Genomic DNA, 23,336 nt, shown 5'->3' with positions numbered 1-23,336 from the left:
TCTGTTTTTTTCATAAATCTCCAACCCCAAATACATCTGAGTTTTCATTATATATAGGAAAATGCTTCTAACTACCTGGAGCTTCCTCCTCCAGCATGAGGGGAGCTCGATTCTACCTATGATGACACCTATTAACCTTTAACTAACTAATAATTACAGCTGACTATTCATTGACAGCGCTGGAACCCTAGAACAATTAAAACTCTACTTCTACATCATGCTGGAAATAGCATTTATTACAACCAAGCTTCACTCTCTGCCAAGTGGATTACTATAGCGGTAGCTTTGATGGCCTTAATTACAATGAACTTCATTCTTTGACATCTGCTTACTTTCTGGCGGTGGCTGTGATGAAACTTTAATGCTCCATGTTTGTCTTTAATGACATATCTTTCTGTTACCCTGAAACATAGGCCCCTGTTTGTCGGTCTTTGATTTGCCTCAACATATTCGAATCCTAAGGAGTATGCTTTTATCCTTTAATAAAAAGAGCGGGCTGCCACGTCCTTAATGTGCTGTAGGCTGTAATGATGGACAGGTGTCTCACTTTTTTTTAAAATTCCCGCTTGTATACCAAACTGCCTGTTTATGTTAAAAACACCACCTACAGCAGTTTCGTAGCGCGCTACGAAACTGCTGTGTGATTTAAAAAAAAAAACACAGTTTTTCTCTAAACTCCTCACAAAATTGAATAGCTGCTGTTTGCTAGGCTTCACAGTTCACCATTTGAAGGATATTGCCATCGTAGACAAACCCACTGGTTGCAGCTGTTGCTATTGGTCATTATGGAAAAACTACCCTGTTGGTGGCTTCCTTTAGATTCTTGTCAAAATATGGGTATGGATTTGGATCACAGTATGCTGGAAGCTTTTCAAACTTCAAGAGAAGATGACGGAAACGTGATTCAAACCACCCTCTCCAACTCTGAAAATCATCTTCATCTGAAGCTGTAACATGGATTTGAATGAAAATATCATAACTAGAGCAGAAAGGAAACTGTTCAAAGAGTACATTCCAGTCACCACTATTTGGCAAGGTGCTCCAATTTAACTCCATTTTCATTATTGCATCCCGGCCACGTGAAAATTCTGACTTGAGTCTTTGTAGGGTGCTTCTTGTAACATTGTAACTGCGGCAACTATAGGGGTACACTGGTATGATAATTGGTATATGGTGATGTTTATCTGATCCATCAGAATAATCAGGCTGGGTCTCCACCAATGTCACTGGAGTTGGCCATTGCCAATGTGCATATATCCAAAAGAATCTTGAAACCAGCATACTGACGGTGGCATTTGGAAACATTTGGCAAACCCGTGCAACAAGCACAGCCCAGTGTATTCCTCCAAGAAACCCGAAAGTATGTGAATATATTCCTCTCCTCTTTGCCCAAAACTTGATACATCTCAGGGTGGAACGGAAATTCTCAATCTTGGGTACTAGCTGAAGGATCCGTGCGGTAACTCTGCATCCATTCAAACTTTTGACAGTTGTATCATCAATATTCTCAAGCAATTTTTCATCGAGAATATCCATATCTTCTGGAATTGTTCTCAGAGAAGGCCTTGCATATAAGAGATCAATTGAAATCCCACTGAATTTAAACCGCATCAAGGGAACATTTGCACTCTTCACACATTGAACCTCTAAAACTTCTTGTGTGTCCTTAAGCATGTTGTACAAAACAATAAAAAGTCGTCCTCCAATGTTGTATAACATGGGCCAACACACAAAGCATCAATATCTACTTCTGGTCCATGGACCCCTAACTGATAAGACCCAAAGGTGAATATTTTTGCATTACTGCTTTCTCTCAGATCTTTTGAGAGACCTCTTTGCTTCTTTTTTTTTTAGTCAATATCAATTTTGCGTCAATTTGGAACTTTTCAAGAGCATGTGTTCTAGCAATATCAATCTCAGAGGGCGAATCCAAAAATACATTTCCAAGGATAGGCGGCACCGTCATGATGGGCCCAAAGACAGGAGCAGCAGCAGCAGTTAAGCCAAAGATACCAATATGGGGCCTCGCATTGGGCATAAAAAAAAGCATCGCAGGAGGTATAACGGCCACAGCGGGCCTCACGATAGGCACCGACATGGCACTTGTAGGGCTCATAACGCTACTCTGAGGGGGTCTCTGCGACAGATGCATATATGCCAAGCTTTCCAAGCCTCGATCTGCTTCAATTCACACCCTAAAACGCACTGGAGAAATTGAGGCCAATAAAACCAAACTGACGGGCACTAAGTTTTCAAATGTATCTGTAAATGAAATCCGGAACCCCAGAAAACCTGCAAGAACTGTACAAATGAATCCTGCCAAAATATTTACAGAATTTTCGATATCTGAGTGAAGAAAAGATTGTTGAGGTACGGCCAAGCTTAAATGGAGAGCAACTGCAAAGGCTACTTTGTCCAGATCTTGAGAAATATGAGTTTCGACGCCCAATCTTGATAAAGACGGAACACAGGACTTTCATTGATGGGTACACGCAAAGCACTATCACCAATAGCTCAAATAATAGTCCAATGAGAACAGGGATAACAAAGATCCACAAAGACAACAGAATGGAGCTTTTGACAACAATCATGGACCACATTAAAACTTGGTTAAGAAGATATTTCAAGTTATGTGACTTTAGAAAATCAACAGCATATCCAATTCCATCTACAACAGCCCAAATAATATAGCATCCAATGTTGAAGGCATAAAGATCATTGCATTTGATCCCATGTGTAATAGGAAACCGGAGAACAGAAGCAAACAATGCCCGGCCGAGAGAAACAGGTACCACTACTAAGGTTGAGTTAAAGAAAAGTAAAGTGAGTCATGCCCAAAATAACAGTAACACAATGCGTAGAACAAACATGTACTCTTCAGACTCTGCCGAGTTGTCCCCCTCAAACTCTTCGACACCTTCCACGCTTGATGCAGAATTTTCCCGCACTATTATGTTATCATTCCCCACTGCTGGAAGAGCTAACTTGTTCAATAGGCATGCTAGGATTTTGGACCTCCACTGAAAACTCGAACAAATCCCCATTTTCGTAGCACGCTACGAAATCACCTAAACAGGTAGCGCTGCGAAACTGCTAAAAAAAAGAATTCATGCGCTGCGAAAACACCCTGTCTTTAAGCTAGGCTAAAAATTTTTAGTAACAGAATTTTCAGTGATAACACATGCCTTCACTATTCTATCTATCCTTCACTTTCTTTACACTTAGAGCCTTGCTCTATTTATACAATCCCATAGTCCGCGGACCATGGGTAGGCCGACACAACTTTACATTAAATTACAATATTCCAGGGCAGACAACCTTATGACTCATCCTAGACTTCCTGCTCCATGCCCACAATTCGCTTGTTCTTACAATATAATTGACCACAACTTGGGCTTTGAGCCCCAAAAACATGCTACGGGGGATCCCATGCCCAACAACTTGATGGGAAATATGCGAAGTGAAAGTCCATTCAGAAGATATCTAGATTCAAGTGCCGAGTACAGTGCTTTGTTGGAAGCGTCTGATAGTGACGAAGAAAATAGTAGTCTAAAGACTCCTCAAGGTGTGCCATAGACAATAAATCAGGGTATCGTGGGGATACCAAATCCATCCACTCACCTTCACCATCACCTCCACCTCATACACCTACACCTACACCTATGCCTCCACCTCCACCTCCACTATTCAATATGGTGAACACTATGAAGATACCCATATTCAAGGGTCTGGGGATAGAAGACACTGAGAAATTTTTGTTTGCAGCAGATGTTGTGTGGAGGTCACTATAGATAACAAATGATGACCTGAAGAAAACGCAACTAGTCACAACACTGCAAGATAGGGCACTAATATGGTATACTAAGTATAGTACATCTCATCCAACTACGATGCTAAAGGATATGAAAGATGTGCTAAATAATGAATTCAAGAAACCTAAGTCCCAAGCCTAGTTTGTAATAGAGGTCAAAGAGATCCAGTAGAAGGTGAATGGGTCCGTGTGGGATTTTGATCAAAGATTTTAATGTCTACTACAAAAGTATAATTTGTACATCACAGTTGAACAACACAGGGATTGGTAGATTTCTTCACTATTACCTCATGTGAGATTTCCATTATCGCAGTAGAAGATTGGAACGTAGGATGAGGCATTGGAGATTGATAATAAGTTGGAAGCCTCATCTATTTAGGATACGAATCTGGGAGTGCAACAGATTCATTCGTAGTTGGCTAACCTGCATATGGAGTTATAGAGTCTCAAAAAGGGAAAACAGGTCTAGAATGAGACCCGTGAGGAAGTATGGTGTTTAAAATGCAAAGGTCCTTGTCATGATAAGGATCATTGCCCGATGTATCAAAATTATCTAGTTGGGGGAGGTCATGTCCCTCTGAAGCCAGAAAATACTGATGGGACGAGTACAGGTGTGGTACCTTGGTGTGTTAGCTGCCAGATCACAGGAAAACATACGACGAACAATTGTCAGTTGTTACAGAAGTTTCTGCAGACTCCCTAGAAACTATTTTGTATTTTTTGTAAGTTTGTGGGTCATGATGAGTGCAATTGCCAAACTTATGAATTAATGATGGACAAAAGACAACATATAGAGTACAAATGGAGGCACATCCTAAGCAAGATCAAGGCACAACTCCAGCGCACAGAGGATTCTAGGGACAAGGAATAGATGAGGGGGAGGAGTTGGAAGAGGTTGATTAGATCATTTGTTACAATTGTGGAGAACCAAGTCACTTCACGCGAGATTTTCATAATCCAACGCACCCCTCTTGTAGTTGAACATGTCATAGAAGATTTCTCATACTCATCATGAAAATGCAAGAAAATAAAACCCAGACCCAACAACCTACTTAGAACATCTAGATGATGATATTAGAACCGTGCGAAGATGACCCCATTGTTAATATTGTTATGCGAAGCGATATAGCTACTAGGGAGGACAAAGGGAAACAACCAGAGGAAAATATATGGGTACGTAAGGATACTGACAAGGAGGCTCAATTTGATGTGAATAAGGTGGAGGAAACTTTTATGGAGGCAAAGAGGAGCTTTGCGGACACAAGAGCTTCTACATCAAGGACTCGGAATACACAAACGAAGAAGCCCGAGGAAGTCAATATTGCGCAAGAAAGCGATCCTTCATTGTTGACATATTTCTTACAGACCTACATGAAGCTCCTAAGGGAGAAAAAAGTGGTAAAGGGACTGCAAAAGTTGATAGATAACTGCATTAAAAAGGGTAAGCCACTACCTAAACAACACATAGAGCATAAGGTGGAAAAAGGTAAGAAATAGACTGGTCATGAGATGATATTGACTGTCCAGATTGGAGAATTTGAAATGAACCAGGTAATCATTGATCTAGGATCTGATGCAAATGTTTTGTTGAAGAAAGCTTGGGAAATAATGGGAAGACCAACACTACAGTGGTCCCCAATCTAGCTGAGAATGGGGAATCACCAAAATATTATTCCTATGGGGCACCTACATGGAGTAATTGTGGATATTGAAGGGGCACATGCCATAACCAATTTTGAAGTAATCGAAATAGTGGATGATAGTAATCCATACCCGACGCTACTTGGAATTGATTGGGCATTTGATATGAACGCAATCATCAACCTTAAGAAGCACAATATGACATTTGAAAAGAAGGAGTTAAGGGTTATTGTTCCATTAGTTCTAGCTAAGGGTGCGCAATATATTGAACCAGTTTGAGACTATTATGAGGAGGACGATATTGAGAAAATCTATAAGATTACTAAATGGGATGAGGATTGGATCAACCCTATGGCGGATGGGAGAATTACTTGGGAGAAGGACAACTCCTGCAATTTAGATTCAGATGAGGAGCTTGAGCACTGTCAGAATAAATTGGATGAGGTATCATCATTGTGATGCAACGAGCTCACTAAGTCACTCCGATGTATATCCACTGAGGTACGCAACTTACTGTATTATGATGGTTTAGAAGATTTCAATTTATTTCTGGATAAATTTGAAAGGGATGTATCAAAGGAACATAAGCTCCAGGCATTAGACATCACGCTGAGAGCTATGCTTGCTGGTTGGTGGGGCACACATAAGAACAACTTTGTAGATTGGAAAGAATATTGATGGATGATGAAGTTGTGGTTTGGGTATGCCAATAGCCGCATGTCAGAGAAATATATAGGGAAAGACGATCCATGCGAGCATCTGGCTCGATGGATGAAAGCATGGGGAGAAGAACTACAACCCAAATGGGTTCACATATTCTTCCACACTTTGGATACTATTCCGATGAACTGGTATATAGAAACAGCGTTGCGACATAGAACCAAAGAGTGGGACGTTCCGAAGGAAATTTTTCTGTTAACTTTAAGTTTTGAGGATGGATTTGAGTGTATTGACGAAGTGTTACATGAGATCAAAGCTACCATATTCAGAATGCCTGAAGGACCTATCATGTGGGTACAACCAGACTAGAGGATGCAGTTGCACCATGCTTTGGAATGTTATAATGTGACCGCTGAGGAAGGTGAGGAAGATCCTAGGAACATCAGTATTCTTGAGTTAGAGGGACAATGCGAAGTCGCGGGGCCTAAGGAAGAAGTCCCTGACATCTCAAAGCCCTTGAAAACTAAGCAAGTGAATATTGGGTTAGAAGCGCAGCCAATTTTTTCAAATATAGGTGATTACTGGGATGAGGACACAACGGACAAAGTCATGAAGTTATTAAGAGAGTATTAGGACTTGTTTCCCACAAAGTTCTCAGATCTAAAGGGAATAGTAGGTGATTTGGGTGTCATGAAGATCACTTTGAAGACAAATTTGAAGGCAATGAAGCAACACCCATACTGGCTGAATCCTAAGTACAAGGAAAAAGTGCGTGAAGAATTAGATAAGATGCTTGCAGTGGGAATTATTGAGCTTGTCAAAGAATCAAACCGAGTTAGTCCTATGGTGGTTTAGGGAAAGAAGACGAAGGTTGAAATTTGGATCTACGTAGATTTAAGAAAGTCGAATGATGCTTGTGTTCATGGTCCATTCCCTATGCCATTCACAGATGAAGTATTGGAGAATGTTGATGGTCAGGAAGCCTATTTGTTTACTGATGGGTTCTCAGGGTGTCATCAGATCAAGATCACGTCGAAGGATTAGAGTAAGACTACCTTCGCTACATAATGGGGCTGTTTTTAGTATACAATTATGCCCTTTGGACTTAAGAATGCCCCTGCAATATTTTCTAGGGTGTGATGAGCCCCAAAAATGGGTAACTTATTAGGCTCATTTTGCCTATTGTTCTTCATCAATCCACCATTTTTCATATTTTATGCATGTTTTTTGAGTATATTTATGTTAGTTGAACAAATGAGGATAGTCACTTGACCAAGAAGGCTAACACATGGTTATTGCAAATTTTTGGACAAATTTTGGACCAAGGCCAAGCATTTATGAGCTAGATGATAGCTAAGCATGAAGGAACAAGGGTGAGGATTTGTAGGAAGGGTGTCTCCTGCACTAAATGGCCCCTTCCTCAAATTCTCCACCCTTAGCTTGGAGTTCAGCAGGCCACCGAGAAGGATTTCCAAAGGAAGCTGAGCAGTTTTGTGTAAAGTGTCTGATCACTGGCAGTTCAAGCAGCCGAGCCCCTCGAGTTAAGGAGGGCTATTGGAGACCCTCGTGGTGCATAAATAGGAAGGCTTCCAGCCTTCGTAGGTTACTTTTTAAACATTTGTATTCTGCACTATAGTGCTACTAGTTTCTCAGCTCACTTTGTAGCTTCTGTTGTACAACTTTCTTTGTGACATGGTTATTTTTGAATAATGAAAAGCAGTTTCATTTGGCATTAGTTCTGAGCTTTTCTTAGGAGCCTGCAGCTCTTGGGGTTGGGCCCAACCCAAGTTCCAAGGCCTCCTTCATGTACTTTTATATGTTTTTAATGTTTTTGCAAAATAATTTATGTTAAGTAGATTACAGTCTTGCTTGGTTACCTAGATCATTGTTGATGATTAGAAAGGATTTTCATGTTCAGATTGACTTGATAGGTTAATAACAGAGAAGATCTTCAGAAAAAGGCCATCAAGCACCCCTGATCTCACCTCTCCATCTATGGAACCATGAGATGAGACCAAGGTGTCTTTGCTTCATCATGCAATTGTTAGTGTTAAATTCTCATTTGCAGAAGATGATACCAGTTGTGGTTACATGTTCAAGTCTATGATTGCTTAGTTTGCATAGCTATTTCACATGATTGCATTGCAATAAACATCCGCTCATTTTCTTTGATGATATTTAGGCCAGATTAGGTTAAAGTAGCTAGGTCTTTGGTTTTTCCGAGTCTTTGTTTGAATAGTTTGGAAAATAACTTGCAGAGCACTTGTAATACCTCTTTGCCTACCCCTACTCCCCCAATACCGCCTGCTCCATCCTCCAACTCTGATTCTTGCGTCATATTTGCCACGTTCCCTCACATTGACCTAATTTCCATATTTTTGTGCAACATTGCTCTAACCATCCTTGAACAAATGCAGCCATCCTTATCACTCACTCGCTTCGTTCGCCAAGTCCTAGACCTCATCACACCCTCATCTCACATCCATACCCACTTCTCCACCTTTTTTCACCATCATCCCTTCAAAACTCCCTTTCGGAACATCTTGTAGAAACATCCTGTAGAAGCCACAAAACATCCTATAGAACCCCTGCAGACTTCCTGTAGAAGCTCACGAAAGCGGTTTCTTGAGATCCGAGCACTATGAAACTCTCTGGAAGGGTGCTAGGGATCCCTTAGGCCCTCTTCTAGCCTTCCCAACCTCCTGCAAGCGCCTACTCCATTTCCTTTCACCAATCAACCTCTGCACAGTCAAAAATAGTTAAAGCACATGCAAAATAATTCTGATAAATTACTCAAAAATGCAAAAAGATGTTTTCTTCGTATTTCTCTTCAGAAGTAGCTTAATCACATACATTATACCTTTTTAGAAGTCAATGGCATCCATTTTTGTAGCTTTCATATTTTTACTTGCATCAGTAGGGTTAGTCGGTAGAACTAGGGTTTGCGTTCCTTTTTCACTTTCAGCTTCTTTTTGCAAGTAGACTAGCTTCCTTTGAGTTAGCTTTCATCCATCACTATTAAAAGCTTCTTCTAAGAGCTCATAGAAGTTGGCTTAAGTTCCTAGCAGACTTGTGCCAGCTGATCCAGTGATAGCTGCGGCAAGAGCTAGTACTTGTGCATATAGCACCGTCGCTTCCAAGTTTGCTACGAACTACCGGGTTGATAAAAGTAAAGAAGGGAGTCCCAGGAGTTGTAGCATTATTGCTGCAATACTGGAGCCCACCATTCTTTTTTGGCGCCATTGCCGAGGAAGCGTCAGAGTATTTGTGATTGCTGCTTTTCTTCTATTTTCTACTACAACCTTCTGCTAAGTAGTTTATTTCATTTCCATTCTCCAATTTCATTCCTGCAAAAGTATATTAGAAATTTCCTACTTTCATAGATTAGCATTTCAATTCTGCAAGTGTAGATTATCATTTCAATTCCACAATTGCATTTCAGCAAAATAGATTAGTCCTTTCCTGCTTTCATTTCAATTCCGCATTTTCATTTCAGCAAGATAGATTTTAGCTAGTTTCAATTCAATCTCTTTTAGTTTTGCAGGTACAAGTAGAAAAAAGCACAAAAGCAAACAAAAATATTCCATTTTCATGCCTCGTAGGAACAGAGACAATACCAGAAAATTCCTACCCAACACCCCCACCACATCACTGAGTCACCCTTCTCTCTTCTTTGGTGGCAGTGATCTAGAAGAACCTATAGGTGAACCTCCTGAGATATACGAAGATCCTATAACAGAAGAAGAGCAAGAAAACATTCCTTTTGAGACCATGGCTGAAAACAGAAACGGTAGAGAAGATGAAGAGAGAATAGAAGGTGCCTTTCCCATCTGAGAGACCAACGGGGACATGAAGATGAAAAACATAAGTCCCTCAGCCTTACCTCATTTCCATGGATTGACCACTGAAGAACCTGATACCTTCCTGTTTGAGTTTGCTGTCCTTTTTTGAACTTATGACTATGCAGAAGATGAGCAAAAGTTGAAACTCTTTCCCTCTACCCTCAAGGATGCAGCACTATACTGGTTCATGGGGCTACCTAGAAATAGTATCACAACTTGGGCTCAGATGCAGCAAGCCTTTAACAACAAATATCGGGACTACTGTAGGTCAAAGGAAACAAAGGGAGAGATCTTTCAGATGACTATGGGAAGTGATGAGTCTTTAGAAGACTATGAGGAAAGGTTCCAACTTAGCTACAAATGGGCTAGGTGAATGCTTGACCCTGAATCTCTGAAGCTGGTTCTGCTCCGAGGAGTCCCCGAAGACCTTCTAGATACCCTCCATCTACTAGCTGGAGGAGACATCTACCAACTACCTTATGAGGACATAAAGACTATGTTTAGAAACCACTCTAGGACAGCCCGGAAACGAGGTAGGGGGAATTCACTCTCAGCTAGTACCACCTTCTCTAAGAATGAGTTTGCTAATCAGATGGAAGACCTCAAAAGTGAGATGAGACAGACCATTGCTATGCAACTGGATACCTTCCGAATCCAACAGAAGAAAGAGGAAGCTGAGAGGGCTTTGGCCATTTTTTGTCCCAGATGTACCAGGAAGCATCCTAAGAACGAGTGTCCATTGCACTCAGTGGAGGTATGTTTCATTTGTGAGGAAGACCACCCCACGAACCAGTGCCCAACCTTACTTGGACTTAAAGCCATGTACCAAGGGGCTGAAAGGGACACTGAGCCACTCTACTTCCTCAACCAAAGGAAGCTACATGGGTCCAGACCTTACTAGCAGGGGATGCAAGGAACATCCCAAACTTATTACAACCCCAACCAATCCGCTCACATGCCTTCTTGGGGGCCCCCTACTCATCCTTCCTAGTCCACACCTCCTCCTTGGTCTTATCCATCTCAATACCATACTCAACCTGCTGCTCACTCGTTTCACTCTCATGTCCAGCCACACCCTCAGTGGAATGCACCTCAACCGGGGTGGAGGCCCTAATACAACTCTCCTCTCACTATTTTTCCTCCACCTCCTACTCAAACACAACCATTACCTCCTTCTCCTCCAAGACAACCCCAGATGCCTACTCAACCGAACCCGAACCCCAACAATAGACAGGCCCAACAAGTATACACTGGAGAGACAACATGCCCTACCTATGCTGTGGAGATTCAAGAGATCAACCTACGATCTAGAAAGGTCCTTCCAGATTGCCAGCCTCCTCCCCCAGAGCAAGAAGAAGAGAAACAAGAAATTGAACCCAAAGCCATTCCACCCTTTCGTGAGAGACTAACAATAGCCACGCAACCAAGGAGAAATATTTCAGGCACCCAGGCAGGTGCAAGAGAGATGCCCCGACTATCAATGTCATAGGACAACTGTCCGATCTGATATTGGGACAAGTAATCTGCCCAAAATATTTGGACCCTAGGAGTCTTGTAGTTGATGTCCACATCAATGGCACCATAATCCCCCACACCTTGATTGATCTAGGGGCTGCCATTAATGTGATGACCCGGGACACTATGCTTAAACTTAACCTTCAGAGTTCCTTAAGAAAGACCTCGACATTGCTGCAGTTGGCAGACCGCTCCACCGTGACTCGCGAAGGGATTGTGGAGGATGTCCTGGTTTCTGTTGATTCTTGGGAGTACCCTGCGGACTTCTTTGTCCTTCAACCAAAGGCAAAACTCACTGGATACCCCCTCATTTTGGGAAGGCCTTGGTTAGCTACTGCGGATTCTTACATCAGTTGTCGAGCTGGAAGCATGACCATCAAGAATGGGCCTATGTCCAAACAGCTAGTCCTATACCCTCTTGCCCAACCTCTATTAGAACACGACTTACCACTCTAGTTGGAGGAGGAGGATGATGGTGAAGTCTACTCTGCACCATTGTGCATAGTAGAAGCCACCAGGGGAGGTCCTCTGACCGAGGATGAATTGATCGAGAATTTGATTCAAAATCCACCTTCCAGTGCACTATCATTAGAGGAGTTAGTGGAAGGTACCCAAGCCAGCGCTTTAGTGGACCTCTGTGTGGCCGATCCAACCTCACCCAGAGTTAAAAATGTGGAATTTGGCCCTGAAAGAACCTTAAAGATCAACTCATCCCTATCTTCCTCTCAAGAAAAGGAGCTTTGTAGCTTATTGAGCCACCATTTGGATGCTTTTGCCTGGAGCTATAAGGAAATGAAAGGAGTCCATCCGTCGGTCTGTACCCATCACATTTACATTAAAGAGGATTGTAAACCAGTCAGGCAGCCTCAGAGGAGAATGAATCTAGCCCTTAAAGACATCGTTAAAGAAGAATTGCAAAAGTTGTTGGATGCAGGATTCATCTACCCCATCTCGGACAGCTAATGGGTTTCTCCTCTGGTGCTTGTACCTAAGAAAAATGGGAAGCGGAGAATCTATGTAGATTATCAATAACTTAACAAAGCCACCAAGAAGGACCATTTCCCTTTACCGTTTATAGATCAAGTGCTAGATGGGCTGGCAGGGAAGAAGTTCTTTTCTTTCCTAGATGGGTTCAATAGGTACAATCAAATCCAAATCAGCCCGGAAGACCAAGATAAGACCACCTTCACTTGCCCTTGGGGAACCTTTGTCTATCAGGTCCTTCCCTTTGGGCTATGCAACGCTCCCGCCACTTTCTAGAGAGCAGTATTGAGCATATTTGTTGAGCCGGTTCATGATTCGGTTGAAATCTATATGGATGACTTTACTCCTTATGGGTCTAACTTCCAAGAAGCATTGTCTAACCTGGGAAAAGTTCTAACCAAGTGCATTGAAATTAACCTGTCCCTTAGTCCTAAAAAATGTGAATTCCTGATGACTGAAGGGACCGTGTTAGGTCATACCATTTCTCAGCAAGGATTACAGGTGGATCCTAACAAAATTGCTATCATCTAAAAGGTTCCACCTCCTCAATAGGTAAGGGATGTTCGGATTTTTCTAGGCTTAGCAGGATACTATAGAAGATTCATTAAATATTTCAATAAGCTAGCCTCGCCATTGTTTGGCCTCTTAGGGAAAGATGTTGAGTTTAAATGGACTAACGATTGTCAAGGGGCTCTAGATGAGTTGAAGGATAAGCTGGTGTCCGCCTCGATCTTGAGAGGTCCAAAATGGGCCCTACCTTTCCACATCCACACCAATGCCTCGAACAGATCTATAGGGGCAGCTGTCACACGGAACAAGTCGATCTTGCGGACAAGATAGACCTTCCTAGAATCTAACGATATCTAGTGACAAGCAAGCCAATCAAAAACTATCTTTCTCTAAATATGCATTTATAAACAAAGGCAAACAAGTGTTTATGCCTACCTTGGGTCTAAATGCAAGTTTGTGGAAGCCTCGCTCCTTTGATCCAAATGAGCTCCCTTGTTGCGAATCTGCAAACACAAACAAGCAAACAAATTAAATAACACCTAAAAAGCCAATATCATAAAGCATACTTAACATGATGATCAAGGAATTCATGAAACAAATGACATAAGACAATTTGTTGAGAAAAATGAATCTGGTTGTATTAATTCAAATCAAAGAAGAACTTTACAACTTGTGCCTTGATGCTGTACAAGCTCCTCCCAGGGTACAACAAGAAGTCTCCTCTACTTTGACAAGTTTCACTCTCTTCCCAATGAAGCCAAAAAGGTATGTGATCTCTCCTCTCAAGCTTAACTAGGAAGTCTCAATTCCACCAGCATTTACCATAAAAAACGTTCAGCTTCTAACCTCTCTAGCAACCAGCCCAATGCCTTAATTTATAGTGCAATGGAGGGAAGTTACTAGGTCCTCCTTCAAAGGGATAAAATCCTCCTTCAAATGGATAGCTCCTCTCATCAAGGGATTAGCTCCTTCTCTTTTGGGATGCATGAACCACCTAAGAGCGACCAATCCACGTCAAAATTCCTTCTAGAATCATCTAGAATTAACCCAAAGTGAGTTTTTTAGAATAAACTTGTGCCTTTTTTACTTTCATAGGGGTCTGCACCCACTCCTTTAGGGACAGAGCAGGCAGGTCCGTAGTTTTTGTGAACAGGGGGTGCGGGACCGCAGGCAATAGTGAGAGAAAGTGCGGAACCAGAGCTTTGTTGATTTTCAATGTCTTTCTCTCATTTTCAAAGCTTGACTTGGAGAGCTAAGGTCTGAGACTTGCTTAGGAGGACAGTACAAGTGATGATAGACCCATACTGACTGCAAATAATCATGGTGACGATATTTTTGTGTAACATATTACCCCCTAAAGTGTGAAGTCTGTAGTAGATGAGGATTTCATTTATCATTTAGGAAGAGTGAAGTACTTTATCATTTCAAGGATCATATTGTGGAGAGCCCAGTCGGAACCTGTAAAAGACATTCAATGCAAAATATGTAGGTTTTAACCCTGTACAGAAATTACCTGCATACGAATTCTTAAACAAAGAAAATAAACAATGCGAGAACATAACCCATAAAACACATATGCACAAAGATTTTTCCCTGGATCCCAAAACCGGGACTACCAGCTTGATTTCTCATTATGTTCCTTTCAATGTTACAATACATATTTATACATGCCGAAGCATCCAATACCATGGACTGAAAACCATCGCGTCCAAAAAACATGTGCGGAAATCATGCACAAAAGCATAGGTGGGTCCGCCCAACCTAACATATGGTCCAAAACCAAAATTTTTCGGGGCGCTGCCCCGGACCCCATAAAGTGGGGTTACAGGTGCCCTTCAAACCCCCTATTAACTATGTGGAAAGAATATAACACAACCCTACAATCTCCCACTTGTTGTTTTCTTTCCACAGGGGGCCACAGGAGAGCTCAGTCATTTTTTCAACCCTGAGATTCCCATTGCTTCTCTACACCAAGAGAACTTCTCAGAGCTCACAGATTTTGTTAATGCATCTGCAATATTCTTCAAAGTGTCCACCTTTACCAGCAACACCTTTCTGTCTTCTATTATATCCCTCACAAAGTGATACTAAACATCAATGTGCTTTGTCTTTGAATGATAAGCAGGGTTCTTTGCCAAGAAAATTGCACTTTGGCTGTCACTGTCTATTCTTATAGCTCCCTGTACTAACCCCATACTTGAACATAATCTCTGAAACCAAACTGCTTCCTTGCTTGCATGAGTGGCTGCCATGTATTCTGCCTCTGTAGTTGATAGTGCCACTACAGATTGTTTCTTACTCATCCAACTGACTGCACCTCCAAATAGGTTAAACACATACCCACTTGTAGATCTTCTCTGATCCAGATCTCCAGCCCAGTCTGCATCAACAAAGCCATGAATATCCAACACTCTGTCCAATCCTGGTCTTCCTTGGTAGCACAAACCATAAGCACTAGTGCCACACAAATACCTGAAAACCCGCTTCACTGCTGTCCAGTGCTCCTTCCCAGGTTTTGACATAAACCTGCTCAATACTCCCACTGCATGTGCAATGTCTGGTCTAGTACAGACCATTGCATAAATCAGGCTACCCACTGCACTTGCATATGGAACATGGGACATGTCCTCTTCCTCTTCTTGTGTCTTGGGACACTGTTCAGCAGATAACCTCACACCTACAGGAATAGGAACCTTCACCGGTTTACTATCCTGCATATTAAACCTCTGGAGTATTGTCTCGACATACTTCCTCTGGTTTAACCAGAGCTTCCTCTTTGACCGATCTCTTTTAATTTCCATGCCCAAAATATAGTTTGCAGCACCAAGATCTTTCATGTCGAATTTGGAGGACAATTGGGTCTTCAAATCCTGGATAATTTCTTTGTCATTTCCAACTAGCAACATATCATCCACATACAAGACCATATAAATAATACGGTCACCAATTAATTTAAAATACACACAATGATCTGCTTTGCTTTTGGTGAAGCCAAGTCCCCGTATAAATGTATCAAATTTTTGATACCACATCCTTGGTGACTGTTTTAACCCATACAGAGACTTCTTTAACTTGCATACCAGTTCTTTCTTACCCTTCATCCGCAAAGCCTTCAGGCTGCTTCATGTAGATTTCCTCTTCCAAATCCCCGTGAAGAAATGCTATCTTCACATGCATCTGTTCTACCTCAAAATCAAAAGCAGCAGCAATAGATAAAAGTAATCTAATAGAAGTTACCTTGGCAACAGGAGAAAAAATATCACCAAAATCAATTCCCGGCACCTGGGAATAACCTTTTGCTACCAACCGAGCTTTGTATTTCTCCACCTTTCCTTCTGCATTTGTCTTCTTCTTGAACACCCATTTGCTGCCAATAGGTTTCCTTCCAGCCGGCAACTCCACCAGATCCCAAGCCTCATTTTTTTGCAAAGATGCCATTTCATCGACCATGGCCTCTTTCCATAGTTTTCCATCCTCTGAATCCACTGCTTCCTTCACAGTTCTGGGATCATTATCAGTAACAGACAAAGAAAAATTTGAACTGAAAGCAGATGGACTATACCTTTCTGGCTGCCTTATTTCTCGAACTGATCTTCTCACAGCCGGAGTTTGTGGCTCTTCATCTTCTGATTCCTCCTCTGCTGTAGAGTATGATTCTTCCTCCTTTGGTTCAAACTCTATCTTCTCAGGTTCCTTTGGTTGGACTTAATGTTGAATAACATCTTTTACCTCTCTGAACAACACATCTCGGTTGTACACAACCTTCCGTGTGACTGGGTTCCAAAGCTTATAACCCTTTAAACCATCCTTATACCCAATAAAGATGCACTTTTCATATTTACTATCCAGCTTGGTTCGTTTCTCCTTTGGAACATGTACATATGCATCACATCCAAATACCCTTAGATGTGAAAGAGAGGGTTTCTTACTAGTCCATACTTCTTGTGGAGTCTTATCCTCCAACGCTGATGAAGGTGATCTGTTGATTAGGTAACATGCAGTATCCACCGCCTCTGCCCAGAATTCCTGTCCTAACCCGGCACCACTGAGCATGCTTCTTGCCCTTTCCATCAACGCCTTGCTCATTCTTTCTGCGACTCCATTTTGCTGAGGTGTATATGGAGTAGTCTTCTGCCGTGCTATACCACACTTCTTACAAAATTCTTGAAATTCCTTGCTGCAAAATTCTCCACCATTATCTGTCCTCAGCACCTTTATCTTCTTCTCTGTCTGATTTTCCACCAGAGCCTTAAATTCTTTAAACCTATCAAAGACTTCAGATTTCTTCTTAAGAAAATATATCCATGTATTCCTTGAGAAGTCATCTATGAATGATACATAGTACACAGACTTACCCAGTGATGGAACCTTCACAGGTCCAAACACATCACTGTGCACAAGCTCTAATATCTGTTTCATCCTCTTACCACCAGAGGGGAAACTCACCCGATTCTGCTTCCCATATACACAATTTTCACAGAAATCAAAATCCAGAGAGCTATTATTCATACCTTCTACCATACCTTTACCATGAAGTATTTGAAGGCCCTTCTCTCCAATATGTCCAAGCCTTTGATGCCATAACATGGTCTTCTCTCCAGAGACCACTAGATTCTCTACTCCATTTTCAGGAACCATAGAACTATTGCACCCATCAACAACAGTGCTACCTTGCAGCTTGTACAGAGTTCCAATCCGAACTCCCCGCATTAATATCAGTGCTCCTCGAACCATCTTGCAGGTATCTTTCTCGAACACCGTCTTTACACCTGCATCATCCAACTTGCTTACGGAAATCAGATTTCTGGCCAATACAGGAATATGTAGAACACTCGGAAGTGTTCTAACCTTTCCACCTTGCAACTTCAACTTTACTTTTCCCTGACCAATGATTCTAGCCTTCCTATCATCTCCTAAGAAGACATCACCACCATCGTATTTCTCATACTCACAAAACCACTCTCTATGGGGAGTGAAGTGAAAGGATGCACCTGAGTCAATCAACCATGCCTCATGATCTACATGTGTACTTGAAGAAGCCAAGTACACATCCCCACCTTCATCTGAGGTGGTTTTCACCTCTGCAGAAGGAGCATCATCAGATCCCTTTCCTTTATGAGGAGCTTTAGATTTACAATCCCTTCTAAAGTGCCCTTCCTTTCCGCATTTCCAGCACACCACCTTTGTAGGTTTTCCTGGAGATTTAGATCTCCCTCTAGATTTAGATCTCCCACTCGATGACTTATTTTTGTTTCTGTTTTGGGACCGTCCTCGTACAGACAAGGCATCACCATTCTGGTTGTCCATATTTTTCCATCTCATTTCCTCCGTCAGCAAGGCTGAGACTATTTCATCAAACTGCAAAGCAGTTGCATTGCTACCTATTGCAATAACCGGACTATCCCATGAATCTGGTAGAGAACACAACAGACTGATGCACTTATCTTCATCTGAAATTTTAATATCAACAGATAATAACTGACTTACCACAGTATTAAATGCATTCAGATGCTCTGTCACCGAGTCTCCATCTTTCATCCTCAGGTTATACAGCTTTTTTCGCAGGAATAATTTATTCACCAGAGACTTAGATTGGTACAAAGTCCCTAACTTGACCCACAAAGCCTTTGCTGTAGCTTCCCCTGATACATTCAGCAATACTGAATCTGAGACACACAATCGTATTGTGCTCTTTGCCTTCCAATCCAACTTCTTCCATTATTCATCGGTCACTCCCGATGGTTTAGTACCCGGATCTATCGCGATCCACTGATCTTTATCCACCAACGGATCCTCCATCTTGAGTTTCCACAACTCAAAATTCTGACCATTGAACTTCTCAATCTCTATCTTTCCACTGCTCGCCATCTTCTTTCACCACCAAGAATCGATCTCGCAGATCTCCCACTGAACAGGGTCTACCACAGGCCCGAGCGAAACCCTTCAGCAACAAAGGCGTCCCCTTGAAGCCAAAACAGCTCTGATACCAAATGTAGATTTTAACCCTGTACAGAAATTACCTGCATACGAATTCTTAAACAAAGAAAATAAACGATGCGAGAACATAACCCATAAAACACATATGCACAAAGATTTTTCCCTGGATCCCAAAACCGGGACTACCAGCTTGATTTTTCATTATGTTCCTTTCAATGTTACAATACATATTTATACATGCCGAAGCATCCAATACCATGGACCGAAAACCATCGCGTCTAATACCATGGACCGAAAACCATCGCGTCCAAAAAACATGTGCGAAAATCATGCACAAAACCATAGGTGGGTCTGCCCAACCTAACATATGGTCCAAAACCAAAATTTTCTGGGGCGCTGCCCCGGACCCCATAAAGTGGGGTTACGGGTGCCCTTCAAACCCGTTATTAACTACGTGGAAAGAATATAACACAACCCAACAAAATATATATATGAGATCATATCATCGCTGAGGTAGGCATTCCCATTCTCAGATCAAAACTGACTTAGAAAACTAACTACTGCTCTGATATAGGAATGATCTTGTAATACATCACAAGTATAGACACATGTAGACACAGTATGGACGCAGCCATCTATTTATGAATAGTCCACAATATAATGAATACAAAATTCCTCGCAGCCTGGATTGTGGAAACTAGATCCTGGGTCTTCATTTCTACTTTCCGAAACAATACGATTCTATCCATGCGAATGAATGTGTTGAAGTCGAACATGGTAGAAACCACTTGATTACCAGTCAATGATGTAAACTGTTAACAAGTGTGAGAGAAACCATCAGTGATGTCAATGGCTCTCAAAGTACCCAGTACAATCCATGAGATGTGAATAGATGTGTTGATGTCGAACATGTCACGGAATCCTTTGATCGAAGGTCAATGATGCAACCTGTCGTCAAAGGCGAGAAACCTGCCATTGAGGCATGCAGATCCCAAGGTACTGACGATTTCTAGATCATCTTTCTAGATAATGAGCTAAAGTCGATAGAAAGCGATCCGTCATAGGCGAGCCCAAAACACGAAATCATAGATCAAGTTGAAGAAATTTAGTTGCAAGGACTGACTCAGGGATGGTCAAGATGGATGACAGATATTTTGCAGATGAATGGCTTTATTGGCAGTGACCTCTTGAACACATAACGACACAGCAGATGGTTTGGTGACAATTGACCCAAAGTTAATACCCAGAAACCAGCTGAAGACTTTCAAATGTGGTTTGATCAACTGTTAGGCAAAGGATTTCCCAACCCAGGTGAATAAAAGTGTCGTGTTCAAGAGTGGTTACAAAGTATGACAAACAGGCTCATTTTTCTCTCTTTTCCCCCACCATTTCTGGCAAGTACCTATTTATTTTTGACAAGCTTGAGGAGGATAAAATTTGCTTGATTATAAGCTCATCCTTCGAATGAGTCCAACTTAGTTTAAATTTGAACCCTAAGAAGGAGTGGTCCGTTCCTATTTGTAATTGAACAGGTCCTTTACTGTTAAATTTTAACGAGTTCAGTATAGGAGAAACTCGGCGTTTTTCAATTTTAGAGAGTTTGAAAAAACTTAAGAAGACTCCAGGGTTGACCTTTTTCGTAAATTTGTGTCTCCCAAACCCGAAAAAGTATAAAATAATACTTGAGAGAACCGCTTGATCTTTACGACCAAGGAGTACTTTTCGTAATTAGTGCCCCTGATCTGAAAAAGTAAAAAAGCGATCAACGACACGCTGTTTTATAACCAATATCGAATTTGGAACGACAAAAATCCGGCAATATTTTCATGTTTTTACAGTCAGAAAAGAGCTGTAAGTGGACCGTCTTTTTAGTTCCATTTTAACGAGTTTAAAAAGAAAAAATCGGCGATCTTTTCATGTTTTAGGAGTCAGAAAAGAGCTTAAAGGTGACTCTAAATGTTTTTTCGTCGAAAATGATCGATTTCGCCTGAACAATCCGTTATCCTGAAAAAAAATTGCAAACATTACTCATACCTGTTTGAGATGGATAAAAATGCTGCAAAAGTTACCTTTCTAAAGTGAAACATAAACAAATTTACAATTCATTTATTCAAAAAACTTATAAAAAGGGCTTTCGTCAATTCATTTTTACTGTTTAAGATTTGGGTGAGAAAATAGTGCTTTTGTTCAGAAACTTCCCGTGAAGATTGCGGAAAATCCATCCGTTGGAATCGAACGCCATCTTCTCCAGGTAATCCACATCATCCTACTCTTCAATTTCAACCATTTCAATTTGTGTTTTAGGGTTTTATTTCATTTTTTAGAGGGTTTTTAGGCTAGAAACCCGCGCGCGGGGGCCCGCAGGCTTAACACTGGCAACCTATGGACCCCGACTTTTTCTCAATGGGGAAAAAGTTAGGGGTCCGCACCTTCCATGAAGGCAAGGTGCGGACCCACGCACTGTCTCTAATAGAGAGGGTGCGGTCCCTACAACAAGGGTTTTTAACCCAAAAATTCTAAAAATTGACCCAAACAATTTAATGTTTTGCATTCTAATTTGCCTTTTTGTTGGATGTAGAGTGTACATCATGCTTGATTGGCGAGAACGGGAGCATGAGGAATCACCAACCTTCGATCGATGCATGGAAGGCATGCGACTTGTACGATTTCTGGGCCATACCTAGCATGAGGGCCCAGGTGGACTTCTTGCAGTGGCTGGTAGACAGGTGGAGCATACAGGACCAGTGCTTCTTCATTAGTGGCCACCAGCTCGAAATTGAGCCAGTAGACATATACGTTTTGACTGGTTTGCCTAAGAGAGGCGAAGACTTGACTCTATTCGGGACTAGGCCAGGTGGCCAGTCTGTCGATAGCCTCCGGCTAGAGTTCTGCAACAACCAGGCTAGAGACAAAGGGATAGACATTAAAACCATATCCCGTCCTGAACTCATGGTGATCGCATTTACTGTTACCAGACTTTGCGGGAGTGCCGCACTACATATTGCCACCGGATCCCAGATGCAGATGGCAGTTGACTGCTTTCGAGGCACCATCTTCAACTGGTGCGATGCTGTGTTGGCTAATGTAAGAGGCCAACTGACCAGAGCCAAGAACAGACAACCGAAGACCTTTGGTTAAGGGGCTTTGGTTGTGAGCTTTGGTATGGAGAGGGTCCCAATGTTGGTCCCGCAGCACCTTACTGTTGGAGCTGGGCTTCCTCGAGAGCCCAAACTGATGCAATGGGTTGCAGTTATGGCCCGTCATCCTGACGAGGGGACAGAGGTCGTTCGATTCAAACCTGAGTATTTTCATTGGTTTGAAAACCAGGTTTTTGCTATTCAGGACTTCCCTTATGCTGGGGTAGATTTTCGCGGTGACCTAGACATGGCTCTTCCACCAGGAGAGCAATGGGATGATTCAGGTAAAATCATTTTCAACATTTTCCTATTTTAATTTTTTTTTTTGTTTTTATGTCGTCCCAAAACTGATAGTAAAAGTTTCAATGCAGATGTGGGTCCATAGTGACCAGCCGCTCTCCGGCCTTACGAGAGGAAACAACCAGTTGCAGCAGCGCCAGCCCCACAGGACGAATCAGCAGAGACCTTGGCCGAGTTGGAGAGTCATCTAGAGCGCTTGACAGGGGACATTCCAGAGACCGGCATAGATGACATTCCTCGTCGACTACAGCGCTATGTGATTGGGGTCCCAGGACCTTTTAGGAGGTTCCTTTATAAGGTGGCCCGTACAATGGTTTCTTATCGAGATCATCACCAGTGATAGGATGATCGCCTATTGTAGACACATATGACATTTTTGCTTTTTGTACTTATCATTTTTGCCGATCATAAGGTGTTTTTCAACCTATGATCGAGGACGATGTATATTTTGACACACTCCTATATATATCACTATTACCGGCTTATCTTGTAAATCATGTTATGGAATGATTTTAAATTTACATGTATGATTATTGCAAATGTCTACTTAACATTCGAGAAGCAATCACATCTGCTAATGTATTTAAAGATCTTGGAATATGTTGATATTCAATATAATCAAATTCACGTTCCAAGAGACGCACTCTCAAAAATAATCTCAATAACACTGGATTTCTGATGGCATACACTCTATTAAGCTGTAATACAACGAGTTCAGAATCTAACCTCACTATCAAACTCCGAATCCCAAATGAAATAGATTCAGATAATAACTCAATCACTGCACTATACTCGACAATGTTATTCGTTGTTTGACTGAGGCTTACCCCATGCATAGATACCAACTCGTTAGAGGGTGAATAGATAACCCAAGCTGCGGAAGAAATGTTCCGTGTATTACGACAAGCACCATCAGCAAAACCAATGTATGTTTGGAGAGGCATCGACATCTGCAATATCAAGAGTAAAACCAAGATAAGCAGGAATAATGACGAAAAA

General features: G+C 41.8%; 1 pseudogene; it reads right to left on the bottom strand.

Annotated features, from left to right (window-relative positions):
* Positions 1-783: 783 nt before the first annotated feature.
* On the bottom strand, positions 784-2,098 carry LOC149203922 (nuclear poly(A) polymerase 4 pseudogene; annotated as a pseudogene).
* Between the last annotated feature and the right edge of the window lie 21,238 nt (positions 2,099-23,336).

Source organism: Pinus tabuliformis, chromosome 2_1, assembly GCF_031772625.1.
Source record: "Pinus tabuliformis cultivar Carrire ecotype Pingquan chromosome 2_1, CPIR1, whole genome shotgun sequence".
In the NCBI taxonomy this organism is placed as follows: Eukaryota; Viridiplantae; Streptophyta; class Pinopsida; order Pinales; family Pinaceae; genus Pinus; species Pinus tabuliformis.
Note: the sequence above shows the minus strand (reverse complement) of the source record. Positions and strands in the feature narration are given on the sequence as shown.